This window comes from Peromyscus eremicus, chromosome 2 (assembly GCF_949786415.1).
Source record: "Peromyscus eremicus chromosome 2, PerEre_H2_v1, whole genome shotgun sequence".
In the NCBI taxonomy this organism is placed as follows: domain Eukaryota; kingdom Metazoa; phylum Chordata; class Mammalia; order Rodentia; family Cricetidae; genus Peromyscus; species Peromyscus eremicus.
In genome coordinates this window covers 84,119,456-84,131,230 of record NC_081417.1, presented here as the reverse complement: position 1 = coordinate 84,131,230, position 11,775 = coordinate 84,119,456, and positions in this window count along the sequence as shown.

Sequence of the window (11,775 nt, the reverse complement as noted above, 5' to 3'; positions counted from 1 at the left end):
GTGTAGAACGCTAACAGAGGTCAGTGGAAGGTGAATAAGATCAAGATAGGCATGCATGGAAAGTTGTAAGGGGACCAATTGTCCTATACAGTTAATATGTACTCATAAAATCATTCCTTCAAATATGAAGTTAGTAACTTAATCTTTCAGTCTCATTTTTGATTCATCAAAAGAAAACCTGGTGATTGCAATAATAATTATTAGATAACTAGTGTCATTATAGTGCTTGATAATTTGATGACCATTAAACATATCATCAATAATCTTGTGATATGTTCAGTTGTTGCTGTTTCATAAAGAATCACTCTTATGAAGTGCATGCTGTGATGTAGAAAATTGTGTTTACTGAAAAGTTGGTTATTCTAAAATTAGAGTGTCTATAAAAGCAATAGGAACATTAGAAACAGTCAAATCAAGGGAGAATTACTCACTACCCTTCCCCCAAGTCAGCAATCTAGAATTAACCCCAGATTCATAATTCTGATTGGTTTGTTCTGCATCAATACAGTTAATTAATACACAACTCCAAATTAGCTTTTTCAGGCAGGGGAATATCAGTGGGTTTCTTCTTGTCCTCCCACTAAGAGGAGGGCATTAAATCATTATTACTTGTAATAGTTTCTAATTTGCAGGTGGAAATATTAGCTCAGAAACGCATAAAAATCACTCTGAGCTTGAAGGTCAATAGTTGCACATTGGATTACTTTGTTTCCTGCTGGTCATTTTGCAACACATTTTAATGGTTACCATAGTATCTTTCTTCCAAAGTGAATTATGATCTGACCTTCAGCTCCTCTGTGTTAGTTACACATGTGGTAGCTAGGAGACCATAATTTTCAGCTTTATTTTCCAAAGGGAGAAAAGGCAGCCCAGAGAGGTTAGGTGACTTGCCAAAGATAACACAGAATATTTGACTTTATGTTTGTCTTCTGTGTTTGCAACCTGTATTTACAGGAGCATATCAATCTTTCTTTGGATTTATCTAGGTGTTTTCTCTCTCCACTTATAATTCTAAAAGTTTTGACATTTGGAGGCACAGCATAAAACACATGGTTTCACCAGGAGCAAGCATATTCTGTAAATAAGATCACAATTACTGGCTGAGGATACTGGGTCTCACTATTGCAGTATTTTAACTGCCGGATGGGCAATTCATTAAAACAGTTATCTAATGTTTTAATCACTCTGCCAAAACACCATCTGTTTCCATCCCAGCCTCCTCCCACCCCTAAACACCTCCTTATATCTTGTGCCTCAGTCCCAGACGAGCTTTGGAATGAGACTGGACAGCTTGAGAGTGGAATTTGGGGGATCTGGGCAATAACTCATCTTTGGACTGGACAGAGCAAGCTGCTGGATGCTGTGAATATGCATAGCTGAGCTCACTGGGCACAGTCCTAGATCTGGAATGAGATGGCTCCCCCTTGGTGGAAGCAAATGTTCTCTTGTTCTTCAATTCCCACTCAAAAGTGCATATGAATCAACAAAGATATCTGAGAAGTGCTCCAGAGCCCAAGAATAGGCCACATGGATGAAGGGATCTGTTTTCTAACATTTTGGAGGTTTCTCAAGATCAAAGGTTTTGAATTAATATTAGTAATATTTCATTTAATAGAATCCTATCATGTCCTTTATATCCAGTACTTCATTTTAATTTCTGAAATAATATTTATCTGTTATATATCTGCTCTGTCTTAACAATGAATCTGATGATCTGCTTACTAGGGACCTTAATTCAATGTTATGCAATCAGGAGGCAAAAACTGATGTAGACTCCTCATTTTATGATAAGTCATATACGTTTGACAACTGTATTACTGTCCAAGCTTCCTCATGCCATAGAAATCAGAGCAATGAGACATTGTAAATAATAACTTCTGCCACATGGTATGGATTACAATATTTATTCCTCCAGTGGTTTCCATACTCATCAGGTTCTACTGACACAGTGCTTACTCCCTTCCATCCCCAGAAGCAATGAATGAAGTTTTGGTTTTGTTTCTGAATTTTCATTTTAGGAAATAATGAAATCAAATAAAGCTGAATAAATGAACATTCTGAAAAACGTCTTCTCCAAAAGCATTCAACAGACTGTAGTAACATAAATTTTCTGGAGCCCCAACCAAAGCTTTCTCTAAATAATGTTCAATAATGAATATTGTTCCCAGGCCTTGACAAATTGAGTATATCTTTGCTGAGCTGATTATCAAGGTCCTGTTTTTCCTGTCATCTACTCTACAGGACTACAAAGAAAACTTTTTTGACCGGCAACATAAAGCAGCTTCCACATACTTGTTTAAAATCTGGTTTTAGTGGAGTCAAAATATTAGGTTGGTCAGACATAAAGACTTAGTATTTCATATTTTAAACTGACCTACAATCTTTAGGGAACTAAAAACAGCAATTAAAAGGCTACCAGATAAAAACAAACAAACAAACAACAACAACAACAAAGCCCAGAGCCAAATGGTTTTAGCCCAGAATTCAACCAGATTTGAAAAGAGAATTAATACCAATACTCCTCAAATTATTCCACAAAATAGAAACAAAAGAAATATTCTTTTAACAAAGGTAGAGTTACTTTGATGCCTAAATCACATAAAAAAAGTACAAAGAAAGAAGATACAGATCAATTTTCCTTATGAACATAGATACAATAATTCTCAATAAAATACTTGCAAACCGAATCCAAGAATACATTAAAAAGACCATCCAAATGGCTGAGTGGTGGTGGCACATGCTTTTAATCCTAGCATTTGGGAAGCAGAGCCAGGCAGATCTCTGTGAGTTCGAGGCCAGCCTGGTCTACAGAGTGAGATCCAGGACAGGCACCAAAACTACGTGGAGAAACCTTGTTAAAAAAATTCATCCAAATTGATCAAGTTGGCTTCATCCCAGAGATTCAAGAATGGTTCAAGATATATAAATTGATCAATGTAATCTACCACATACACAGACTGAAAAAAATCAACACATTTTCATCTCATTAGATGTAGAAAAGACCATTGACAAAATCCAACACTCCTTCATGGTAAAAAAAGTCTTAGAGAGAATAGTCATATGAGGAATATATCTCAATATACTAAAAGCAATTTACAACAAAGTCACAAGCAACACCCACCTATGTAGAGTCAACTCAAAGCATTCACAGTAAAATCAGGAACAAGGGAAGGTTGACCACTCTCTCCATACTTGCTCAATATAGTACTAGAAATTTTTATTTTTAACATTTTCTTTTTTATTATTGAAAATAGATTCTTTTCTCACACAATACACCCCAACCACAGTTTCTTCTCACTTCACTCTTCCCAGTTCTCCCTGCCTCCTGTCCCCCAAATCCACTCCCTCTCTGTTTCCTCTTCAGAAAGGAGCAGGCCTCCAATAGACAATAGTCAAATAGGACAAAACAAGATACAATAAGACATGGCAAAAGCCTATAGAAGCTGGATAAGCCAACCCAATAGGAGAAAAATAGTCTCAAAAGTAGACAGAAGAGTAAGAGACACACCCACTCCCACTATTAGGTGTCCCACAAAAATACCAAGCTAAGAACCATAATATATATGCAGAACACCTGATGCAGACCCATGCAGGCCTGTAGCCATAGGCCAATGCAGCTTTATTTATCAACCAATCAGAGTAACACATATTCACAACGTACAGAAAGACATCCCACAGCACAGGCCCATGTTTTCTGCTTCAGTTTCTGCGAGCTCATATGAGCCCTTCTTAGTTTATTCAGTGGCCCATGTTCTCCTGATGTCCTCCATCTACTCTGACTCCTACAATCTTTCCTTTTCCTTATTGTGAGGGTTCCATAATCTCTGAGAGGAGAGACCAAATGAACTCCCACAATGTAGACTTTCATTCCACATCGTGTCTGGCTATGATTTTCTGCATCAGCTCCCATCTGTTCCTGGAAGAAGGCTCTCTGATGATGACTGGAAAAGGCATCAATCTATGAGTATAGCAGAATATCATTAGGAATCATTTCATTGATTTCTTTCTCTTTTTTTTCCAGTTGTGTTTGATTCTACCTCAGGTCTCTGGGTTTTCCAGTCTAGTTCCTGGCCTTCTAGGCAGTATAGGCATGAACTCCCTCTCTTGGCATGGGCCTTAAGTTAAACCAAGCGTTGGTTGGTCGTTTCCACAAGTGCTGTGCCACCATTGCCCCTATCATATCTTGAAGGCAGGACAGATTGTAGGTTGATGGTTTTGTGGCTGGGCTAGAGTCCAGGTTTCTCTTTCCATAGCCTACAGAGTACCTTCTCACACCAAAGAGATTAGAATATAGAAGTGAAGACTCCATTCAGGCACCAGCTCAACCTTTCTATATTCAGTGAAATGTGTGAATATTGTCCTTGGCAATGGGGTGCTGCTGTCAGTTTTCAGAGAGCAATCTTCTGTCCTAGAAGACCAAGGTTTTGTTTTTTGTTTGTTTGTTTGTTTTTGTTTTGAGGAGGCATCTCTACAGGATCCTCTTGGCCAACAACTGAACCAAATGCAATCCAGTCCCACTACTGGAAGTCTTGCTTGGTTCCCAAAGACGGCTAGTTAAAACACTATATCCTCTATTACTAAGAGTCCCCATTAGAGTCACAGAATTCAGGAAGTTTCCACTGCACTAGGTTTCCATACCACTCCCCACAATGCTCCACAATTCTAGCTCTCTCTCCCCACACCTTCTCCCTCAAGCAATAAGACAACTGAAGGAGATCAAAGTGATGCAAATAGTAAAGGAAGAAGTCAAAATATCCTTATTTGCAGATAATATGGTTGTTTACATAAGTGACTCTAAAAATTCCAACAGGAAATTCCTACAGTTGATAAAGTTTTTGAGCAAAATAACAGGATACAAAATTAACTCACAAAAATAAGCATCCTTTCAACATATAAATGACAAATGGACAAAAAAAGAAATGAAGGAAATAATACTTTTAACTATAACCTCAAAAATATATTGCTTTAACTAAGCAAATTAAAGGCTTGCATGATGAAAATTTTAAGACATTCAATAAAGAAATTGAAGATATCAGAAGACAGAAAGAGCTACTATGCTCATAGATTGATAGGTTGATAGGTTTAATATAATAAAAATGACCAACTTTCTGATAGCAATCTATGGATTCAATGCAATTTCCATTAAAATTCCAACTTAATTATTCATAGAGGTTTAAAGGATAACTTTCAACGTCATGTGAAGACACACATACACACACATACCCCCCCCACACACACACAAGATAGCTAAAACAGTTCTGAATAATAGAGCTCCTGAAGGTATCACCACCCTAGACATTCATTTTTTTTTTTTTTTTTTTGGTTTTTCGAGACAGGGTTTCTCTGTGTAGCTTTGCGCCTTTCCTGGAACTCGCTTGGTAGCCCAGGCTGGCCTCGAACTCACAGAGATCCACCTGCCTCTGCCTCCCAAGTGCTGGGATTAAAGGCGTGCACCACCACCGCCCGGCAGACATTCAATTTTACTGCAGAGCTATAGTAATAAAAGCAGTATGGCGTTGGCACAAAAACTGACACATTGATCAATAGAATTTATTTGAAGACCAAGACATAAATCCACACACTCATGGACACATGATTTTTGATGAAGAAACCAGAAATACACATTAGAAAAGACAGCATCTTCAATAAACAGTGCTGGTCAAACTGGATGTAGAAGAATCCAAATGGATTCATACTTTTTACAGTACATCAAAGATCTCAACATATGACCAGATCCACTGAGTTTGATAGATGAGAAAGTGAGAAACAGTCTTGAATTCTTTGACACAGGAAAAGACTTTCTGATTAGAATACTTATAGGACAGGGACTAAGATCAGCAATTAATAAATGGGACCTTATGAAACTGAAAAGCTTCTGTATGACAAAGGACACAGTCATTTGGACAAAGTGGCAAGTTACAGAATGGGAAAATATTTTAACCAACCACGTAGCCAATAGAGGGCTAACATCTAAAATACATTTAAAAAAATCCTCAAATACTGGAAATTAAGAAAATAAAACCAATTAAAAATGAGGTACAGATATAAATATAGAATTCTCAAAGGAAGGAAAAATGACTGAGAAGCACTTAAAGAAATCTTCAACACACTTAATCATCAGAGGAAAAAATACTGTACAGTTATACAATGGAATATAACTTAGTTGCTAAAATATAATAATCATGAAACTCTCGGTAATATATAGGTCTAGAAACAAATCATTCTGAGGTAACTCAGACACAGAAAAACAAACATGGTATGTATTTACTTATGTGTGGGTATTAGCTGTTAAATCTGAGCTACAATCTATATAACCACAGAGGATGCATACTAAATAAAGGAATGATGGATCTTCCTAGTAAGGGGAAAGAGAATAATCATGGATGGACGAGGTAGGGGTCAGGAACTAGAGGGTTCAATGGGGAAGGTGAGTTACGAGGGAGGTGATGAAGGGAGCATGGAGAGGGACAGCTAAAACCGAGGGCCATCTGAGGGCTGTATAGAAAATTTATTCTGTAGAAGCTTCCTAAAATATATACATGTAAATTTTATCTGAATTGAATTGCCAAATAAGAAGGAAGCCAAGCCCCAATTGGGCATCTCTCTTTACCAAATGAAGCTTTCAGTGCCAGGGATGGGTTATATCTAATTGAGTTATTGGCGAATGAAGTCCCACGGGACTCTACAAACATCACTGGTATTGCCAAGGCTGTTGGTTGCTCTCACAAACTGATGATAAGGCCTAGTGCTGAAGACAATACTCACATAGCTCGCTGATCACAGAGAAGTCGAGTTGGTGCTTACCTAAAGCCTTCGCCCCCATGCATTAATGTTTGTATTCACAGAAATCCCTAAAAACATAAAACCAGTCATGAAGAGAAAAAGTCAAATTCAAAGTCTACATGTGTACCTCCTACTTTTCATTTGGCTTTTTTTTTCTTGTATTTTGTCATATTCTAGTTTGTTTGTTTTCTTTTATCTTATTATTATTCTTTATATACCTGTTTGTTTTCTAACAAGAGACAGAAAAGTGTGTGAATTCCGATGATGGGAAGACAGAGGGAAATCTTGGAGGAGTTGGGAGAGTAGAAACCATGATCAGATTGTTTTGTATGAGAAACAACTATTTTCAATAAAAGATTGAGTCTTTACCTTTTTCTCTCAAAGGACTGATTGTAATCCATGTTGGTATGATATTCTTACAGTTCATTTTTCATACAATTTATTTAGCTTTTTGGATGCTTGTATAAACCAATCGGTCTTACCAATATTTTAAAAATTATTTTTCTTTTTATGAGATTATAATAAAATTACAACATTTAGTTTTTTCCTAGCTTCTCTCCAAATTCTCCCATATAAACCACCTTGCTCTCTTTCAAATTCACAGTCTCTTTCTTTTTCATTAATGGTTGTTAAATACACATATATATATATATATATATATATATATATGTTTTATTTAATTTTGAAAAACATTCAAACATTTGTTCAAGTACTCTCTAGCCTTTCTCTCCTTTTTGCTGGGACTTCCAGAGTGAGTGCATAGTCAAAGCTGATGATAACTATGGATCACAGAGATATCATTCAATTTTTCAAGGCAGATTTTTTTCCATTCCACTCCTGAGATTCATTATTTTCCATTGTCTAATTTTTAAAATTGCTTTATTTATTCATTCTCCCTCCATTTAATTTTATTCCAGTGAAAAATTCATTACTTTACTTTCATTTTTCAATTTCTGAAATTGTTTTTGCTTTCTTCTTAGGTATGATGTGTTTCTGTAGATATCTCTGTCTCATTCTTATGCCATTTTGGGGCTTTCTGAATATTTTTCTTTAAGTATTTGAGTTTCTTTAGAACTATTCATTGAAGGCAACTCTTTCCATGCTCTGAGGTATTTGTCATGCACAGTAAGTGGTGATTTGTTATTTGTTTTCCTTTACACGGGTCACATGTTCTTATCCCTTTGTAATTTGGGGAGATTAGTTGCTGACAAGTGAACTGTGTAGGAACCTTGGCAATCAGATTCTTTCTTTCTCCATGATTTTTTTTTATGTATGTATGTATATATTCATATGGTACAGATTGCATCTGTGCCAAAGATCGGATTCATGTGATTATGTGATTCTTTGCAGATCTTCTCAGTTATTGCTCCTTTAACTGGGGATGCCTACTTAGTATCTCTTCCCATATTATCTGTTGACTTATAATGACCTAATCTTTATTGTCTGTCTCATTAAATGGGAAAGAGTTGAGAAATAAATATAGAGAAGGGCCTAGCACTTTAGTTTCCCCAAAAGTCTAAACACTTATGGTAGACTGGGTGAGGATATTTATAAAAATGGGCAGAGATACTGTGACAGTTGTCTACTTCATGTATTCCCTTCTATAATCAGAAGAATAAATAGGGGCAGTAACTCCTGATATTTGTTTACTCATTTTGACTCCCACAAATGATGGTACACATGTTTATTGAGTAGGTGTTGAATATTGTTGATATTGTGTTAATTGATGAAGTTGACAATAATGAATCATCGATTTTTCTTCTATAAGTTGAAAGCCTTCAGTAGATTTCAGAGGTACCAAATAACTACAGAATGTCAATTGTGGCAATTCAATTATTGTGTTAATGACAACATACATGACACTTTCTACTTCACTAATTTCCTTTAATAATTATCCAGTACTTAATAACTTCATAATGATGGCTGAAAATATAATGGATATGGTACATATGTTTGACTAGCTTATAAACAGCTTCAGGACAACTCCTGAGAGTTAAGTAGCTACTGTAACTTGATTGCAGTAGGGTAGCAATGAGGAGTTCAGTGGCTAAGAATCTATCAGAATGATAGTTGGATACATTTCATCTCCGCTGACTCCTCTTTTATGTTCTTTGTTTATGTCTCTCAGCTTGGGAGCTTATCAAAAGCCAAGTAAAAAGTCTGTTTTTCTGAGATCATTCATCTGACCTGTTAATTTGTGTTAAGTGGCAATTTATCAGAGCCAAGCTTTTAAGTCCATTAAAAGTCTTATAGCTTGTCTCAAAGCAGGGAACTCTGTAATAGACAATATCAATCCTGAGGGTTTGCCCTGCACTCAGAATAATCTGTTGCTCTCAGTGTGGGTCTGTACATGAGCTCCAGAACCTTACAATGGCCCTGTTGAATGAGAGAACACTGTGGAAGGTCACTAATTCTGAGATACTTACTAGGCTGTCTTGAAGTCCAGAATCTCCTATAAAGATACCAGATGAAAATAAAACTGATTTTATGTCATTATCCTCAAATATTCTTATTTCTCAATCCTATGTAGTACACATTATGAAAACACTTTTCAAAAACAACAAATTTTATGGGCCAGACACAGATCACTAACATGAAAAATTTATTTTAAAAACAGAGATTCTTCTATAGCATCTACAGGAAACTTTGGTAATAAGACTCAACATTTTGCCAGGCAGCAGTGGTACACACCTTTAATCCCAGTACTCAGGAGGCAGAAGCAGGAGGATCTCTGTGAGTTTGAGGCCAGCCTGATCTACACAGCAAGATCCAGGACAAGAACCTAAGCTACAGAGAAAAACCCTGTCTCTAAAAACAAACAACCAAACAAACCAACCAAAAAAGATCAACATTTTGTTTAGGAGGGTACTCTTTACATGATTGCAATTTATAGTTTATAGTTAAGGGTTAGATCTTTTGGCAGCTTATTAGAGACTGTAAAGTTTTTGAGCATTGTTTATAAATTCATTTCTTATTTGTAGTAAGAGCAAAAGTACCACATTTACTTCAGCAGCGAGTAGACTTAGATTTCTGGTCAAATATTTTACCTAACTGAATTTCAAAAGGGACTCAGTCTTGTGACTCTTTGTATGTAGACTGTCCACTATTTACTTTGGAAATCCTGAAAATTGTAGTCAATAACAAAAATACTAGTTTTTCCAGGTAAAAGTTATCACCTTAGATAATGCGTATACCAGCACAGAATGACTTAATCAAAAGCAGGCTCACAAAACATAAAAAATAAATCACTATTTTAAAGCAGAGTTATATGAGCAAGAGAAAACAGCATCATGGAGAAAGTTTTTAAAAGTTCCTCTCCTCTATAGACCAAGGAAAAGAAAATCCACTCAGAGATCCCAGTAGATTGTGGTGACTTCCTTTCTTTATATTTCCATCCCACTTTAACCTCTTTCTTGAAATCTACCATTGGTATAGACCATGTTCTGGATAGAATGAAATTGTAATTTAATTTCATAATTTTAAGTTAAAAAATGCATGTATAGGTAAAATTGCTAGAATATCCCTATGTTAAAAAGATTAAACCTGCACATGGATAGAAGGTGGTAGATTTGAGAGATTTTCTTAGAAATCTAGGACTGAAGATACATTTTAGGTATCTAAATGAGTGTAGGCGAGTTATTGTCTAACACATACAAAGACTTAGGATCAATTCTACACCACATAGAAATTAGGCATGATAATGTAATACTGTAATCGAAGCACTAGGGAGTGATAGGTAGGAAGATCAGAAGTTTAAGTTCATCTTTAGCTACATAGAGATTTCAAGGTCAATCTGAGTTATGTTAGGGCCTCTTGTTCAAGTGGTAACATATGGGAGTTTGGAGTGTCAACATATGGAAGCAGGTGACGAGTAACATACATTTGAGCATGACTTCCAGAATCTAAGCCTCACTAAATAGGTTGATGGTGGATGGTACCTTATAAAGGAATTTTGGTGTTGACTTTTAATACCAGATAGAAAAATTTTGATTTATCATTGAGATTTTTTTTTTTTTAGTAAAGAAAGTAAATGCAATGAACCAAATGTTTGGGAATTGTTATGCTTGAATCCTGTGACTACAGAAATAAATAAGGATAATTTTATTCCCTTAAAAATCTCACAGTTCATAAGCTTACATAACTCTTCCTCATTGTGCACCTTTCTTACTTTGTATCTGCCACTGGTCTGAGAGTCCCACTTTGTCCAGCAATGACAGAAGGAAAGAAGATATTCTAAGTTAGTCTTCCTTATCACGGCAGCAGTCATTCCTTTAAAAGATCAGAAAGTGCTGTGAAATATGCTAATAACACTTATGTAAATTAGAGTTCACTGTATTAACTACAAGATCAAAGGATAACTGCAAGTAATTCAGTAATGGGCTGTAATTACCCTTCCATCTAGAACATGGGGGATGAGGGTGGCTTGTGGATCAAGCTCTGTTGCTAAACATGTTCATATTTCATCAGGGCTTCCTCTTTAACACTGAAGTAAATGTACCTGAAAAGCTGTCATAAATGAGTGGGGAGTGTGTGTATTTGTGTGTGTATCTATTTCTACATCACCTATGTATGTATCTCCTAAATTCCCCTTTTCTCTATCCCCTCCTTTATTTTCCCTCCCCTTATCTCCCCTTCCTTTTCTTTCCCTTCCCTTCTCTTCCCTTCCTCCATTCTTTTCCTTATCTTGATAATAAAAAGAAGAGAAGTCTGTAAAAATGAGGGCGTAGAAATATAATTACAGATGTGCAAAAACTATAACTGTCTGCATTTATGTATACATATAAATTAACAAAATTATGGTAGAAAATTGGGCTCTAAAAACATATTAACAGGTCTGGCCACTATGAATCTGTTAGATTCACAGAAATGTGGATGAGTTTCATATAGAATCATGATTGCAAATTAACTAATCTTAGAATGTGGAGGCTGACTCACATTATCTGTCTGCCAACATTATAAAAGGTCCGGTAAACAAGAGAAGATAAGGCATAA